Raw genomic sequence first — 18,871 nt, forward strand, 5'->3', positions numbered from 1 at the left:
GATTGTTTTCTTTTTGGAATTTCCTTCCACTTCATAACAGGAACATTACTTACTGCACCGAAACAGAATGGGGATGGGGCTGAAATGAGCAAAGCTTATTTCCCCGAGGCCACCATATGCCTTTCTGCTACATTAAGTACACTGGGCTAACTGGAACCAGATTTGCCTTTAGGCCTGTTGTTTCATTTGGCATTTTGCATTTTAATGGTGAGGAAAATGTAATTTGAATTTATTTATTTTTAAGCATTGGCACCATCATTCTTCAGTCAGCTGCATGACTTTGAAGGCCACCTTCAACCTTAGACATTCGCCCTAAGTAGTGGTTTGTTGGAAGGTGTGTTGCATTTGTCCACACTTCCTTGTAGGACAACACCGTCTGACTTCACTCCTAAGGTTGCCACCATTTTTGCTTGGTATTCTGTCGAGAGACCAGCTGTTCAGTGCATCATCAATGCAAAATAAATAGGATAACAAGAAGCTTGTTGCAATGCAACGGCAGCATAACAATGCTTATGTAGTCACATCACGTTGTTTTAATTATTAAACGCAGAGTTGTAAACATGCCAATAAGTCTAATGGTCATCATTATAGTCCTTTATTATCCAACACAGCAATTTCAGAATGGCACGCTGAACTGTAATATGCATTGCTATTTTTCCATAAATTTCTGCTCTTTGCTGCGCTGACTTTAGGAACACCCCCCCCCCCCAGCTTTTTGAAGGCAGGACTGATTGAATCCTGTCATTCTCTGGCTCGATATTTGCCTTTCACAACACCCCCATTTTCCACATTTTATTAAAAGGCGCAACCAGCCACATAATAACCCATCAATTCTCCAGAACCTCCAGTCCTGCCATGTTTCTTTTGATCCCTGAGATTGAAGTTATCTCATTGGCTCATGGTTGAAATCTTAAACTCACTGGGAGACTTTAGGTAAGCCACTAGATGTCTGCCACAGCCCAGGTCAACAGAACCAATTTGAAGTTCTGGTGCCCCACCCCCCCCCCAATATTCTCCAACACATCGAGGCGTAAAAACTGGGACACTGAGCTCCTGTGTGAGTCCCATGACCCAAGTGAGATCGCAGCCCTAAACAAGCGATTTTTTGGGGAGCGAGATCATGGCACAAGAATGCATTGCCCAAAATAGGTGCCATGCTCTCACGTGAAAAAAAAAGGGATGTCCCAGTTTTCCCCAGACAGTTGAAGGGTCTGGGAGCCTGGTGAGATGCCTGCTAATGGGCTTCTGTGGTAAGCTTACTTGGGAGCATCAGGGTAGGAATTTGGGGGGGAGGTATCATTTAAACTCTGCACAATGCCCTCTGTGTAGTGTGACTTGGAGGCCTTGTGAGAACCTAAACTGGGGTCACTTGGTGCATATCTGGTGTGGGAGAAAGGCAAGTCTGGATATTTGGACCCCAGCAGCTGAGCTTCTTGAAGATAACAGATGCCAATACAGTAGTACCTCAGGTTAAGAACTTAATTCGTTCTGCAGGTCCGTTCTTAACCTGAAACTTCTTAACCCGAGGTACCACTTTAGCTAATGGTGCCTCCCGCCACCGCCACGCAATTTCTGTTCTCATCCTGAATCAAAGTTCTTAACCCGAGGTACTATTTCTGGGTTAGCGGAATCTGTAACCTGAAATGTCTGTAACCCGAAGTGTCTGTAACCTGAGGTACCACTGTATGGGGGCCTGTACTTCTGCAATACAGTGGTACCTCAGGTTACATATGGTTCAAGTTACATACGCTTCAGGTTACAGACTCCGCTAACCCAGAAATAGTACCTCGGGTTAAGAACTTTGCTTCAGGATGAGAACAGAAATCGTGCTCCGGCGGCGCAGCGGCAGGAGGCCCCATTAGCTAAAGTGGTGCTTCAGGTTAAGAACAGTTTCAGGTTAAGAACGGACTTCCAGAACGAATTAAGTTCTTAACCCGAGGCACCACTGTATTGAAATTTAATGCAGCTATGGTAAGCGCTACTGATAAAATGTATGCAGAGTGGTCTGAACACGCTAAAGTGAAATATGAATGCTAAGTATTATTTACGTTAATGTGTTTGTTTCTTTCCCCCCTGTCCTTTTATCCTGAGAATACTACAGCTGAGGATTTAAAAATAACTGTGATCTACCTTGAAAGCAACTGACTGAATTTACAAATTGTTTTTCTTTTTTTAGCTAAATGTTTTCCTAATAACGTAGCCTGATTCTGAGAATCTTGCTATCCTGCTGCAATCCTTCTCACCACACACACAGACACCCCCTGCGCCCAGTAATTTTCAGGTAGGGGAACCAGGTTTATTCGGAGAGATGTGAAGCCCTGAGCCACTTTTCAGTGAAACTTCTCTGCTAAGAAATATGTCTTGAAGTTTCCAATATGATTAATTTCCTTAGGGATGTTGGTAACAGGCTGAAATTAAAACACCATGAAGTGCTGTGCAACCAATGGTCACTTTTCCTTCTACTTGCCTGCACCAGTTCTTCAAAATATTCCCCAAAAGATTATTTAGGTGCTGGACTCAGGCTTGCCTCAGGAGTTGGCTTGGCTTGGCAAGCCAAAACATTTATTTGGGATTTGTCACACTTTGGAGGATGCTCTTAGTAGCTTGGGGTTTTAACTGGGCTCAGAAAAGTAGCCTAGAAATGCTTCTGAGGTGATTTAGGTTTTTGAATGTTTCAGTCTTTACTTTCTTCAGCTGCTGCTTGGATATCTTCAGTAATTTTATAAGGTTATAAAATAGGAAGGAAGTTTTCCCCTGACGTGTGTTAATGCCACCTGCTTCTGCTGTAGGATTGATGCTGGTCTTTAAAAAAGGCCACTACTCTATTACTTCCAGGCTCTATTAAATGAATCAGATGTTTTTCTAACTGTGTTCCAAGGAATCCTGGGATTCCTCAAATGATCTGTGCTCTAGTTACCTCCTGGCTGGCTCACTTTAATCCATAATAAGCAGGGCTGGCCTTGAAGAGAACTTGGAAGCTTCATTTAGTGTAGAATTCAGCCGCTGGTACAGCCATATTTGTGCATTTTACTCCAGTCTTTAAAGAACTGCACTGGTTACGTATCTGCACCTAATTCAGTGTGCTAGTACTTACCTTTAAAGCCCTAAATGTCTTTAGCCCCAAATATCTGCAATTACAAAGAAGGGCTTTTTCAGTGGTAGCACCCCAGCTTTAGAAAGCTCTCTTTTAAAGAGTCAGTAATAATCTTTGATTATTTCTAGAGAATGTGTAAACCACAGTTTATGGTTTCGGCTTCTGTGCCAATACAGAAAAACATGCTTCCTGGGTGTGGTTCAGACAATTGTTGGCATTCGTTTGTCTCGGGAGACAAGGGAAGAGTGCACCTTTGGGGGTGAAGTCAAACCATTGTAGAGTTACAGCGTCTGATACGGGAGACATGTTTTGTTGCAGTTGGGGCAGATGAAGGCATCTGGCTTTCAGACAAATGGTTTGGCTAATTAATGATGTGATGAAGGTCCTGCAAACCATTCGGTCAAGTGTGCTTGAGCATAACCTCAGTGACCAGTGCTTAATGGTGCCTTCACTGTGGCTGCACCATAATGCACTCTGTATATAGAGTACAATACAATACAGAACAAATAACGATTGGAAACACAGGATAATGAGGGAACTGATTGAACATTATAGGTGATGAGCACTTTCTAGCAGCTCAGGGCCACTAGATGCCACTGTTGCTCACCAGCCAGTCTCATCACTGTTGCAAGTTCAGTGTTTGTCATTACTAGTCACATACCATAGTCATGATTGAACTGGTTGCCAATCCTTGTAGCAAGCGAAATTTGATTGGGCTGGTGGCTGGGAGAGGGATGGGTGGGCTCTCCATAATTTTCGATTAAGTTTTTGTTAAGCTCCAGGGAATATTGTAATTTATGGCAGTATACCAAAACATGCTAGAAGCAGAATCCCACTCTGGAAATGAGATTCTAGGGTGTATGTATTCCTGGTGGGGAATACATTCGATTGGTATGGAGAATTTCATTATCGTCTTTTGGGTTACAGATGGCAACTGGAACGGGAGCCAAAATTTTAGGACATGTTGAGACCTGAGAAAGGCCAGTAGGTGAGGACCCCCCCCTATTTGGATAAACAAATGAGATAAAGGTAAAGGTAAAGGTACCCCTGCCCGTACGGGCCAGTCTTGACAGACTCTGGGGTTGTGCGCCCATCTCACTTAAGAGGCCAGGGGCCAGCGCTGTCCGGAGACACTTCCGGGTCACGTGGCCAGCGTGACATCGCTGCTCTGGCCAGAGCCAGAGCCAGAGCCGCACACGGAAACGCCGTTTACCTTCCCGCTGGTAAGCGGTCCCTATTTATCTACTTGCACCCGGAGGTGCTTTCGAACTGCTAGGTTGGCAGGCGCTGGGACCGAGCAGCGGGAGCGCACCCCGCCGCAGGGATTCGAACCGTCGACCTTTCGATCGGCAAGCCCTAGGCGCTGAGGCTTTAACCCACAGCGCCACCTGCGTCCCATGAGATAGTAACCCGCATATCAGTTGCTGCCACAGCCCCATGTTGCTTTGCCATCAACTATTTGGCCTTCTTTGGCTCAACAAAACCTGTGAGCAGTGGCGGAGCTTCATGGTCTGGCACCGGGGGGGGGGGGGGGGGGGGTGGAGAGCAGGCGGGGGTGGGGCTGGCGCGCGTCCTGGGGGCGGGGCGTGCCACCTGTGGGGACAGGGCACCCAGTACGGGCAGCCACGATAGCACCCTACTGGGATCTCGCTACTGGGGGCGGTGCGCTCCCCCCACATTCTTCTTCCTCCGCCAGTGTCTGTGAGAAATATTGCAAGCAGTTGTGTATGGAACTGTGTGGTGGGGATAAACTCTTCAACCACAGGTTGAATTGTGTGTGTTAAGTACCCAACAAAATGAACTGGACTCCTTGGCAGGTTTTGAATAAACATACACAAATTTATTGTTGATAACATGATGAACAGATATGTAAGGATATATACAATTTTATAATGTGCAGAGAAAATATGTGCAGTGAAATCAGGGAGAGGAGCTAAGGGGAGTCTTGGGGGGGGAGGGGGTAAAATTATGTAGGTGATTATATGATTAATTTGTTATGTGGAAATTGAGCAACAAAAACTTTTTTTTTAAAAAAGAAGAATTGTGTGTGTTAAGTGCATGGTAAATAAACACAGCTCTAGTAAAACACCAACAGAGATTTGGCAACTAGGCTTTTGCACCAAAAATCCTGCAGCTCTCTCACTTTCTCTCCTACACACACACACACACACACACACACACACACACACACTGTCACAGAAACTAGCACCTAAGAATGAGCCAGGATAGCTCAGTTGGTTAGAGCATGGTGCTGATAATGCAAACGTTGCAAGTTTGATTCCTGTATGGAACAACTGCGTATTTCTGCTTTGCAAGGGGTTGGACTAGATGATCCTCAGGGTCCTTTCCAACGCCACAATTTTATGGTTCTGTAACTTACTGTGTACGTGTGCACACACATTTCCAGTTTTATGGTGAGTACCTGGCTGTGTAGTCTAAATCAGGCAGTTCACCAGCAGAGGAAGCTGTTATCTATGTTAATGAATGCTTCACCTTCCCATCTGGGCTGCCCACAGCTTTTCAGCGAACTCCCGTCCCTAACAACCAGGTTTTAAAATGTGCATTTCAGAAAAGTAACTTTACGGAGTGCTTCTGCACAGCCATCCATAACTGCACTTGTTCTTAACAGGCTATGCTAGCCGGGCTCCTTTAATGTCTGCGGAGCGCTCAGGGAGCAGTAGGGGAGGGTCATTTAATTTGTCAGCTGAGTCACTCTCCGACAAGAGAAGCACCAGCTTGCCAGGTCAGTGGCGAGAAGATTAAGGAGCAGGTGCAGTATAAGGAGAAATAGTCCGATTTGGCAAGCCAGGCTCCTCAAGTGTGTCTGGAGGCGTTGACTGTGTCACTTCAGCTACGGTGGGCAGAGATAAGAATTTCTGCACCTCCCCTTGTGGGAGGAAGAGCCTAGACTCGGCTGGAGAGATGTGTCAATAATAAAAAATTAACCAGGCTGCTATTTGGAAACGACAGGAGCAGATCTCCAGACAACAGACGTGGTGTTTCTTCCACTTTTTTGAAATGCAGTACCTTCCTGTCATATAGCAACAAGCAAATCATTACAGAAGGCAAATAAATGTTTTTAAAAATCCAATGATGAATAAGCTCAATATTCTGTAAACAGTGTTAGCATTCCTGTTTCATGAGCAATTTAAAACAGGTGACAGTTCTGCTCCCCCCAAACCAATACCTGAGCTTTCGACGTGTGCGTTGCAGACATAAACACTGGGAATCCAATGCTAAGGGTCTCTGGTTTGTGCACTTGTACTTAGTTTCCTTTGTTATTTTATAAGGCAATTCCCACAAAGCAATCAATATGCCCTTTGCTTTTTGTGTTTTTTATATATGTATAAAGGAAACTAAACCAAATCCTTGCTTTAAAAGTAAAATCTGAAAAGGTGTTGAAAATGAAAAAAAGAACGGAGTCTTCTCAAGTAGAATCAGTCGTGCATGTTCTTTTGTACTGCCCCTGGTACAAGACAATTAAATCTAAGTTTATTAATCAGTTGGTTGCTAGTAGGGGGTAGTCAGGGACGCAGGTGGCGCTGTGGGTTAAAGCCTCAGCGCCTAGGACTTGCCGATCGAAAGGTCGGCGGTTCGAATCCCTGCGGCGGGGTGCGCTCCCGCTGCTCGGTCCCAGCGCCTGCCAACCTAGCAGTTCGAAAGCACCTCCGGGTGCAAGTAGATAAATAGGGACCGCTTACCAGCGGGAAGGTAAACGGCGTTTCCGTGTGTGGCTCTGGCTCGCCAGAGCAGCGATGTCACGCTGGCCACGTGACCCAGAAGTGTCTCTGGACAGCGCTGGCCCCTGGCCTCTTGAGTGAGATGGGTGCACAACCCCAGAGTCTGTCAAGACTGGCCCGTACGGGCAGGGGTACCTTTACCTTTACCTTTAGGGGGTAGTATTCAGACGAATGCAAGGTAGCCTTCTTTATGTTTACTCAGATAGGATGGAGATAGTAGCCAGGTTTCTGCAACAGGCAATGAGGATTCATAAATGCTATACAACACTAACTTAAGCGTCACATGCAAGTTGTTGTTGATGATGATGAGTAGGTGTTTTTTTTTTGTATTGAACCCTTTTGAAATCTTGTACATATGCCAATAAAGCTTGAAAGAATTGAATGGAGTCTTCTACTTTGTCCTACTACATGTTTAAACACCATTGAATTCAGTGGGGTTCACGATCACAAAAGTGCATGCACCATTGAAAACCAAACACACATGATACATCTACTTGTTTTTCATTGTGACTAAGCTGTGGAACAGGATTTATGGCATAATAGTGACCCAACATTGAAAAACGATTAAGGGAAGTAATGTCTTACACCAGTACTCCCTCCCCCTTTGACAAAGTTATAAGAGCCCCATGGAACTTGCATAATGTCATATTTACTGTTGGTCACACAATCCTCTGTATTTAGGTGCAGATGTATCAAGTGCTGTAAAACATGAATATGAGCAAAAGCAACTATATTTAATTCACAACACTGAATGTAAGGAAGGAATCCCAAAGCATGTTGGACTCGAAAGCCACAGCCAAAAGTTGCATTAGTCGCTCATGAAGTTTTTGGAGCATTCACAGGACATCACAAGGGGCAAGGGAATTCAGGCTGTATCCTGAACAGATGGGGTTGTGAACCAATAACAGACCAATGGATGTGTATAGGCAAAGGTTGGCCACAACTTGGCTAGCCTACATAGGTTGGGCTGGCATACCATTGGGTTAGGATCTGCTGACCAAAAGTATTTCCAACCTAAAAACCAACCTTCATCCTTGGTGCATGCAATGGGAGTTATCTAGCATCAGAAACCCAGCATGGTGCAAAACCATGTGACCATTGGTAACTTGGGATGACCACTGGCCAGCCAGATGCACCTGAGCTAGGGCTTAGGGCCATTCACCTCTCAGCACCTTACGCAATGCAATTTCCACCATGTTGAGAATGAAGATGAGATGTCTAAGAAAACTTTTGGTACCCACGGAGAGAAAAGGAAAACTCCTAACCTAGGGCCAGTTGTGATGGAGAGCAAGAGTCCTTCCCAGCTCTGGTAACCAACAGCCACCACAATCATCAGTGGGACTCTCTAAACCAAGGATTATACCAGCATAATTCTTTTTTTCAGCAATAGTAATCTACTGCAATGGGATTCTTAGTGACAGGTAGCATGGCTGAATAAGATTATCCTATCTTCTTTACCATGGATATCTGCTATACCATTGTCGATGTGTAGCTTAGATGCAATTTCTTTTATGCTCAGAGCATTAGTTTCACATTCTGAAAATATGTTTTAGGGTTCAATAGGATTACCTGGGAGTCTGGGGACACTATGGGTCACTTAAAAATGTTTTCCTATTTATGTCATACATTTATAAGCTTGTTTCTGGATATTATTATTTTCACATATCGAAGACTTTGGTGTGGGTCAAGTAGGAATAGCGGGGAGAATTCCTTCTTGCAAATTGGATCATCTTAATAGATGGTCCTGGTTATGGGCAGGCTCTCAACCTGGTTCCCCCCACCCTGGTGTGGGTGGAGCTATCACACCCATGCCGGGGTGGCACCACAATTACCCAGGGCTATTGCCCAATCATGTCAAAGGGTGATAGTGGGGGAAAGTATAAAAGCAACAGCATGATGTGTGTCAGGCTTCTGCTTCGCGCTGCTGAACTGGTGCCCACCCTCCCTTTAATTTAGATCCTTTGGCCTTGCTTTAAACTTTGGTTGGTTGCCCAGCTTGAGTCGGAGGCAGGGTGGGAATTTTTCCATTTGGCAAATTGGCACAGGCCACTTGGTTTTTGCCTACCTCTTAGCAATCGTCACAACTTTGTAACGTTTGGAGGTTAGGCATTGGCTTATGGTGAATTGGGGAGGGGAGGTCAGCCATCGCCTGCCCCTCCAGTTTCAAGGGTATTCCATTAAAGCAACCTGGGGCCTGGTTCCTGTCCGAAGTCCGCTTGAAGGGTGAGGGCCATGCCAGGCTTCCAGGAAAACCCAGGGAGATGCAGGTAGGTTCCCCCGAAGCAATTTCCCTTTGGGTGGTTTACCCTTACAGACTTCCTGCAAAGGGGGGCAGGAGTCAGATATAGTCTTGCCAATGCCTAAGCCAATACCTCTCTCATTCCTGTAATCAATAAAGAACTCAGGTCCTTTGCCCAAAAACCTTAAACAAAATATCTGTGTCCGTGTGAATTTATTTATCCTAATGGGGGGTTGGCTTGAGGGTCTTGCCACGCAACCATCCAATCTTTCCAGTGATATGTCAGAAAATACATCATTATCCATTTCAGGATTAAGTACAGACTATCCCTGAACTGCAGGGTTGCCAAGAATTATAATTCTTGCCACAACATGGCAAGAAATTAACATCCTTCAGTTCTATTAGAGCACTAGGCACAGCAAGATGTAAAAGTTTCATTTTAGAATTTCAGCTATCCTTTGACACTTCTGTTCTGAGCTGCCTGCCTGCTTGATTGATGTTATCCAATCCTTTCATAAATAGAAAAAGTCTGAGGCTCATCGTTCTTTTACGTGCTCACACATTTGTTTTCCGAAAGAAGCTGTGAGGTAGTTTAATGAGAAGTGATTCTTGCTTTTAGGAGTAAAAGTTATGGTCCTCAAGTCGAGCCTTGATGGTATAAAGTGGGAAATATTTTGATTTTTAACGTTTAAACGAACACACACAGTGTGTCAGGGTTTTCTTCCATGGAAAAAACCCACATTGATATTTTCATGTGTGTTGGCATGGTTGGAAGTTGCAGCTTACTGCTTCTTCTTCTTCTGTGGTGATCACTCGTAGCCAAGTAAGATCGCCTTCCATAAACACGGTCTTAACAGTGAGTCCGTAAGTGACTGTGGAGGCCAATTCTGGATCCACACGTCCTTCCACAGTGGAGACATAGGTTTCCAGGGGGGAGTTGATTAAGGTGCTTACTGCACCCTTATGTACATAATGTACTTTGTACATGTTACCAAATCCCCTCTTGTCTTGACTATAGCTTATGACAGCTTAGAAGTATGAAATTTAAGAAAAGAAATATGGTGAGGTGTGACAGTACAAACTCAGGCAAGATAGTGATCTGGATTAAAAATGGCCACAAATTTATTGATTACAGATGTAGGTGGAACTTTGGCTCAGGTGTATATCCATTCTATCTTCCCGCTGGAGAGCTGGAACTTCTCCAGGGTCATGCCAAGGATTATGGCTTCCCAAAGATGCCGATCTACTGATGTGGCCATCCTAAGACCTCCGCTGGAAGCCCTATGGCCCTTCTGCCCTACACTTGGCTTCTGCACAGGGACTTCCGAGACCCCTTTAACAGGGTAACCTGATGACAGTACTGGGCGATGCACCATTTCACCCAATGTTTGAACACTAGGATTCCACCCATTGCCTTAACCGCCCAAAGTTATGATGTTTCGCTATGGGGAAGGCAAAACCTCCAGACCGGCCAATTTGTCTACAGGCAAATTCCTTTCCGGCTCCAAATATGGCAACCCTTAACATCCTAAGCAAGGTCAGGGGGTACAAGAAACCATTGGTTGAATGGAATAAGACCTAGGGGGAAAGCAACATTAAGAAGAACCTGAAAAGGAAAATAAATTTAGAAGCATGATAGGTAATTGACCTGAAATATAAATGGAATAATGACAGGGCGGGTGGGAGGGTTTTTCTCTCTGTCTGACTCCACTGTGGAAGGCTCGTGCAATTGGCCTCTTAAGCCTTGCTGCCAGGCAGCAGCCAGGGCCCAGCCAGCCAACAAGGTATTGCCCTCTAGAAGGGGCCTGTGATTGGCCTGTTTGAAATTGCCTTTTGGGCAGGAAGTCCACCCTGAAATCCCGCTCAGTTGTGGAGGACTTCCCCTCCAACGCCTGGCGAGTGTATGTGCTCGGGAAAGGAGGCAGAGAGTGAAGGACTGCAACTGTTGCCCCCCAAGAAAGTGGCAAGCGACCATTACTGAATTTGAGAGAAGCATGACACCAATTGACGACTGCAATTTTATATCTACTTAGCTGTGAGTAACCCAAGTTGAACTCAATGGGACTTCCACCCGAGAAGACATATATATGTAATGCAGTGTGACAGGTAAAGAAAAAGTAAATGTGTGTGGTGGTGGTGGGGGGGGAGACCTCTGTTTGAAAGACATCAAGAATTTCCTTAAAAACAGTACCCAACAATTTTAACATAACCGTTCCCCCTAAACCCAGCCGCTTTGTACCTGATTGTCAGCCTGTCTTGCGTAGATACTTAAACTCAAACATATTCCACCGAGTGACTGTAATTATATTACATATGGGATTTAACTATTACAATTAGTTGCTGTTTACTGGGGCTAGTATTCCCCCCACCCCACCCCTTAGGTTACATTTTATGTATGCTTATTCTGACAGAAGTTATATTAATTACGAAAAGCCTTCTCCCATTAGCCAGTGCATTTGCTATCACCACTAAGGACACTAATGAACAATAGACTTTCTTTTCTTTTTTTTAAGAGTAATTAATGACAGCTACTGATTCCTCCAGAAATTGTCAGTTGATCTTTATAGCTTTGTATCCAAGAACCAAAGCAACAATATAATTAGTGACGATAACAAGTCCTCAGGCTTGGAAAATGTTTTGAATGACTGAGGGCTCATCCACACAGTCTGGCCCCATTAGCGCTAAGGGAGAAGACCACAATTGTTTCCACAATGGCAAAGCTAAACTTAATTTCCAGAATTTGTTTGAGTAGCTGAAGCAGCAACAAAAATAACCATTGACTTGGATAGAAATTCAGACTTGTACAATATTATTTTTACGGAGAAATATCACTATGAAGCAAGGAGCCTGTAATTCAGAGAAACAGTGTGGTGGAGTGTCAGAGTAGTAATTGGGAGACGAGAGTCCAGGTTCTCAGACTTGAAGTTCTCTGTGACCTTGGGTCAGTCACAATCTCTTAGTCTCACCTATTTGACAGATATGCCGGGTGGCCAAAATGCAGAAATAAAATTGACCAAGGCTGATATCCTAAACCCAATTAACTCTGGGATGTAAGCCCCATGGAATTCAATAGCACTTGCTTTCAAGTAAACCTGGTTTTGGTTGCATTGCAGTTTGGAAAGTCATGGGCAGGTTGGTGGCAATTATGCCATTGCAGCATTGCCCAAATAGGACTTTCACAAGAGATGGCTTGGTCTGGAGGAATTAGCATGTCGTAAGAAATGCAAGGCAATTGATTTTAAAAGGTTAACTATCGGGAATGTACAGAGAGGGCAAGCATACATAATGTTTGTTGGTGTAATGATGACAACAGTGAATATTTCCTGGTCAAGCGTGGCTGTATAATGGATTCACTAAAAGCAGGGAATGCTTCCAGGCTTTTTAGAGCAGGACTCTGAATTACCAAAATCTGTAATATTCAGCTCGCTCAACTATAAATTTAGAAGCAAGTCTGCCTTCAGGTTATACTACCCTTAACACACACATACATACAGGCACACAACACACACACACACACACACACACACACACACACACAAGTATAAGGCAACCTGGACACTGCTATTTGATGGCTACTGTTTATGAATTTGATGGCTACTGTTTATGAAGAAAGGAATCATACCTTTTGGAAGAACAGAATCTCTGGTAAAATTACCCTTTGCAGGTTTTCACACTTTGCATTATATATTGACTTCCTGGTTGTTTCGAACTACTGATCAAGGTACATGCAGTTGAGGACTGCAGCATTAGTGACTTCAGTGGTCTTTGGATCAGACTCAAGCTATTTCTGTTTTATTCTAATGGAAGCATAAATCTTCATTCCTGCATTCCAGAGTAAAATTAAATCAGAGCAGCAAAACTACTGAGGCAGAACTTTTTCGATTTCCATAAAGGGGTTCATTCATTTTTGAACATGCAAACATCATTTTTCCTCTATGACTTGACACATGCATTTTTGCATTCTATGTTTATATACTATCTGACTTTTTTTTAAAAAAAAACAAAAACAAAAAAAACCCCAACAAGGTGCAGATAACTGCTTGTAAACAATGGCATTGCGCTATAAAAATACCCGCCACATATTGTAAAGAACCAACAGTCGCTGAAAGTTGTATTAATGAGACAATGCTTCCTATTCTTTCAACATTTCTCAGAATGCAAGGGAACAATTAAATAGCATTTCATAGACTGAAAGAAAGTAATCTTACTCTCAGATCTGGATAGAAAATTCTGTGCAAGGACAAAGCCTAATGAGTATTATTATTACCATTAAAAAACCCAAAACCTGTTAGTGCTGGAGATGTCATCATTACGTATTTTAAACTGAAAATTTCTGAATGTGACTGTCACTTTCTGTTGATTTCTCGACAGTGCTTTCAATATAATATGGCTTGATTTCTTTTTAATGGGTACTATGTAGGCATTTATATGTCTTATTCTGTCTAGCATTACCATGTTCATTATGGATAGAATTTCTGGGCCCTTAACAGTACTATCTACATGATAAGCAGAGATTAACTTCTTCATCGCTGCATGCCAGTGGTTGAAAAAGCTCTACTTACTGGTTTGGATCCTTGAAAAAAAAAAAATACAGTCACAGCAAAGGGGAAAATACATAGCGCCAAGCTCATGGCATCATTTTACATGGTCTTAAAACATTGACAGTCCATATAGGTTCGCCAAAGGCCGGTTTGTTAGGCTTTCTTTTTCCCTTACGTATGAAAAAAAGGAGACCAGGTTTCATCAAAGGTATTTTCCTCTGTAACCCCATTTACAACTCTTTTAAGCCCAGTTAGTCGTTCTGAACTTGCTATATCCCAAATATTATTGAACTATGTCAATACCGCCTTCCAAGCCAGATCAGGGCCCCACAAAGTCTTGTGTCATTCCATTACTCTATTGTTTCTGTACTTTTCTGTACCATATAATTCCATTTCTGTACCATATATCTCTGTTTCTCTAGGTCTGGACTGTCCAAAATGTTGTCTAGAGAGCACAGAGCTCTGGGTTTATATCTTTGTGTTAAAGCAGAGGAATTTAGAATTGCTCTGTTTTAACAGATGAAGAAATAACCCTCAGAGCTTTTCAGAATTCCACAGGCAGCTAGACAGTCTTACACACTAAGTTCTGTCAGAAGATACAAACTACTGCCAGAAAAAATACTAATATGAAGCTCCAAAGTTTGCAAAAAACGTATAAGCAACAATACATGGCTAGTTAATTATTTTGCGTGTTCAGATCCAGAGACCTCCCCCCTAAGTAAATTCACACTTGACTCAAATTTTAGTTTTGGTTTTTGGCAGAATTTAGGCCACAACTTTATTGATTACAGAAGGTGAGTGATTGCATAGACTCTGGTTTGACTAGCTCCCTGCACCCTTGCAGGCAGCGCTGACCCAAGGCACCAGCATAGGTCAGCCAAGGGTGAAAACCTGGGAAGGCAAAAAGCTGGGAACAGACTATGTTCACCACTCAAATGCCCCCTGGACTCAGGCACGGGCACAACCCCCTCTCAGGGGTTGACCAAACCTGTTGAGTCCCTGGATTCCTTTAATGGAATACCCTTCACATAGGGATGGTGAGAGCCTTCTCCCATCCCTATCACCTGAACCAGTGCCTATCTGCAACCTTGAAAGTTGTTATGATTTGCTACACGGCGGGCGAAACCCAAATGGCAACAGCCAATCAGCCAAGTGGGGGAAATTCCTGCCATGCCCCAGTCCCAACAACAGACAACACACGACGGCATAGCAAGGTCAAGTGCACAATCCCTAAATATAGGGAGAGGTGGGCGGGTGTTCCGAATGCACGAGCCGAAAGAGGAAGCTCTGGGTCATGTGCATGGGTTTATATAGGTCCCTTGATCAATTTAGACTGCGCCCCATTGGCCAGATTGAACCCAACATCGAGGGACCTACCAATCGGGTGTTGTGGCTAACCAATCCAACCCACCCACAACACAGGAGATCAGTGTCCAGGTCTCATCACAACACATGCCCTCTTTTAGGGAGGACATGATATAAGGTTAAAAAGAACATGATACAATCCCTTGCTTCCTACTCAAAAACAGGACATTTATATGGATTATGGAGTTTTAGTCTGCTTAATATTGCCTGATAGGAATTTTGAAGGAAAGTTAATTCTTTGCCCATAGGCAGCCCCTAGATCCATTTGTTTGCAATCTGACAGGCTTAATACGCTCCAGAGTGGATCATGTGCCTTTAAATTTTATCCACGTTGGTCAAAAATGGAAGAGGTTACAGCCATTTTTACATTCCCCATTATAATGAATTTGGGAACACGGCACTCTGTTTTACGCAAAGTAGCTTCGAACCAAATTTACAGATGGAAGCAGAGACAGAGCACAGAGCAGCACAGAAACACACCAGATATTTAAAGGAAGTACAGAGACCGATATAAAGCAAATCTTGGAGCCAGTGCATACACACGAATACGGCAGCCTATGCTGTCAGCCAATTATTGCATACCCTCCAACATTTCTCGGATGAAAATAGGGATGTCCTATTCCATAATCAGAATAATTTTATTATTTGTACCCTGCTCATCATACTCTCCAACATTTCTGCAGTGAAAATAGGGATGCCCTAAGGAAAAGCAAGGGACACGGGTGGCACTCTGGGTTAAACCACAGAGCCTAGGACTTGCCGATCAGAAGGTCGGCAGTTCGAATCCCCGTGACGGGGTGAGCTCCTGTTGCTCGGTTCCTGCTCCTGCCAACCTAGCAGTTCGAAAGCATGTCAAAGTGCAAGTAGATAAATAGGTAACGCTCCGGCGGAAAGGTAAACGGCATTTCCATGCTCTGCTCTGGTTTACCAGAAGCGGCTTAGTCATGCTGGCCACATGACCTGGAAGCTGTACGCCGGCTCCCTTGGCCAATAAAGCAAGATGAGTGCCGCAACCCCAGAGTCAGTCATGACTGGACCTAATGGTGAGGGGTCCGGTTACCTTTACCTTTAAGGAAAAGCAGGTCATTCCAGGATCAACTCAGAAATCGGGACAGCTTCTGTAAATCTGCGACTGTCCCTGGAAAATAGGGACATGGAGGGTCTGTTACTGTGACTCCAACTATGAATGACTCAAGGCCAAACTACACATTATCTGTGAGAGCTTTCTTATTGTTTCCTGATTTAATAAGCACAGCTATATGGGGCTGCCAGTTTGATTAGAACAATGGGAGAGGGGGCGGTGGCTTTTAATCATTTGCCCATGGTGTTTGCAGATCTTAATCAGACTCCTAGCTGCTGTTTGCCCCTTAAATGGAAATGAGAGGGGAGAAATGTTGGAGCCCATTGCCCTATTAAGAATCTTTGCTGTGTGGGTATAATTTAGATTGGGGGAAATGATGTGTGTGTGTGTGTGTGTGTGTAGGGGAGAACAACAACTCCCATTCTGCTAATTTTCAACCGCACTGGCAGCTCCCTGTAGCTAAACTTCATTTAAAAGGAAAGAGGTTGGGAGATCCAGTCATGTATCTCCTTTGCAACATGTAGTTTGGCTGTGAGGAAGAAGTTGATTCACCAGTAACTCATACTACTTGAGAGTAAGCTACCTTGCTGTCACATGTGGTGGTGAAGGAAACCAGATTTTCATTGCCAGCTTTGCATGTTGCACATTATTTTTCATCATCATTGCACTTTTCCTTATGCCGAGGCATATATCAGAATGTTTTTAATAATAAAAAAGGGTTTATAGGATGGAGGGTTTGAATTCAGGCTAAGTGGGTTTTATTCTCTTACACGATGTCTGGAAACTAAAAGAAACACCTCAGTGGTTTTATATCAGTCTCTGCGAGGCAGGAAAGAAATGTGCAATTAACACTGCAAAGTAGCTTTAAAAGCTTCTTTCCTAACAAGAAAAACAAGTAATAAAACCAGTGGCTCAATTTCTTATGAACTAATGCATTTTCAGCCTTAAAGTTTGCCCATGTCATTTTTAATAATTAAAAGGATGGTTAAGTTACCGCCATGATCAACTCCCCAAATACTGGCAGTAATGTGGTTTGGGCATTCTTAATTTACTTCATTTCACACTGACAACTTGAAATGGGGTGTGTTTGCTTCTTAAGTTCATAGTGCTTTAGATACAAGTCCGCTAACCTTCCTTGTGGCTTTATGGGCCAGCAGATGCTCCCACAGGACCTGAAAAGGGAGTTCTGGGAGTGGGATCCTGCCTGAGCAGGTAAGGGGAGGCATAATGCTCCCTCTGCCTATCAGGTGCTGGATCCAAGCTTGCCTGCCTGATCGGCCAATGGCAGGCAGGCTTGGACACAGGACTGGCCCAGGGGGTGGGACTGATGAAGCAGGCAGTCTTCCCTCAAGTCCGCTCCCAGGGCATTTGAACAGCCTGCACCTGGACCTTCTACCTGGTTTTTGTAAGCCAGGTGATAGGCATGTTGGTATACTGTGCCATTCCTGAATGAAAGTGAGAAATCAGATGTTGAAATGCACCATCAAACAAGCTCTCTACCCAAAACTTATGTGCTAAGGACAGTGCTAGGCTAAAAGCCTTTTCTTTAAAATGTCACATTGTATATGCATGGATTCTTCAGTGTGGGACATCATACACTAATTGTGAACTCCGGTCTTCCCATATGCTTTTAATATTGTCATGCTGTATTTAAAAATTGTTACAACCTCCTCTGAGACTGCATGTTGTTGTTTAGCTGCAGTCTTAATTGCTTTCTAATTCACTTTTCTTTGCCTATGCAATAAACTCTCACCAACAACTACCCCAATGACAAAATAGAAAAAGTAAGCTTGCCTTTCCATTTTGTTTACATTTCCTGACATTGGTCATCTAGCAGTTCCGGTTAAGAAAGGTTTTTCTAACCATTGTTAGCAAAATATCCTCAGTGCAAAACAGCCACAAAATAATTGTTGCAACTGGTGAAAACAGCCACTTTAGGTTTTAAAAACAAGAAGCTCAGCAGCACACAAGTTTGGTTTGGTTCAGTTGTATTGTGAAAAACTGCAACATTTTGAAAGTGAACAATAGTCATGCACATTAATAAGGTATGCTCTGTTGACACTGGCTTTCCTCAGGCTTTCGAGAAATGAGATGGAAAATGCATCAGCTAAATGAAAGGTCTTCTTTTCTGCCTCTGTATTACACTCTTTTAACCAATGAACAAATCTCAGGGCGAGGAGGGGGAGGGGGATGCAATCTTTTGGCAATCTGTCTATAATGGAGAAAACAGCCCAGTCAAAAAGGGAGGAAAAGTATATTTGTATGTGAAATGAGATTGAAATGGCATGATATTATATACGGCCATGCCATAGTGCTATACAATCAGGGCATTTTTTGAACAGAATAAGAAAGTGTGGTGGTTGTTACCGTTTTGTAACTAGGGAAATGATACGTGTTTTCTGATTTCTAGGACTGTAGAAATAGCCACGGCAGGTTGCTATAGCCACTCAAGTATGGCCAGAACGACCAAGATGCTTCTTATGTTTATGAAGCTTAGAAAAATGTGTTAAATTAATATCATTGAACCAAATGTTATGCTCTTTTTCAAAGCCTTCTGTCTGCTTGGACAGATGATCGTTTCTCTCTCGCCGTCTCGTGCTTCTTTACATTATTTGCTCACTCACTGAAAACGTCATGCAGCACACTAAGTGCTGATTTGGTCACCAAACAGATCCAATTAGATGGCGCTAATCTCTGCACACATCGCTATGGAGTACAGAGGAAAGGTTGAGGTTTTTTTCTTCATTATTATTAATTTGAGTTCTTCTGGTACCTGGGGCTAGAACAGTAGATCTTAGTTGCTCCTAAATA

The sequence above is a fragment of the Podarcis cretensis genome (assembly GCF_951804945.1).
Source record: "Podarcis cretensis genome assembly, chromosome: 10".
In the NCBI taxonomy this organism is placed as follows: Eukaryota; Metazoa; Chordata; class Lepidosauria; order Squamata; family Lacertidae; genus Podarcis; species Podarcis cretensis.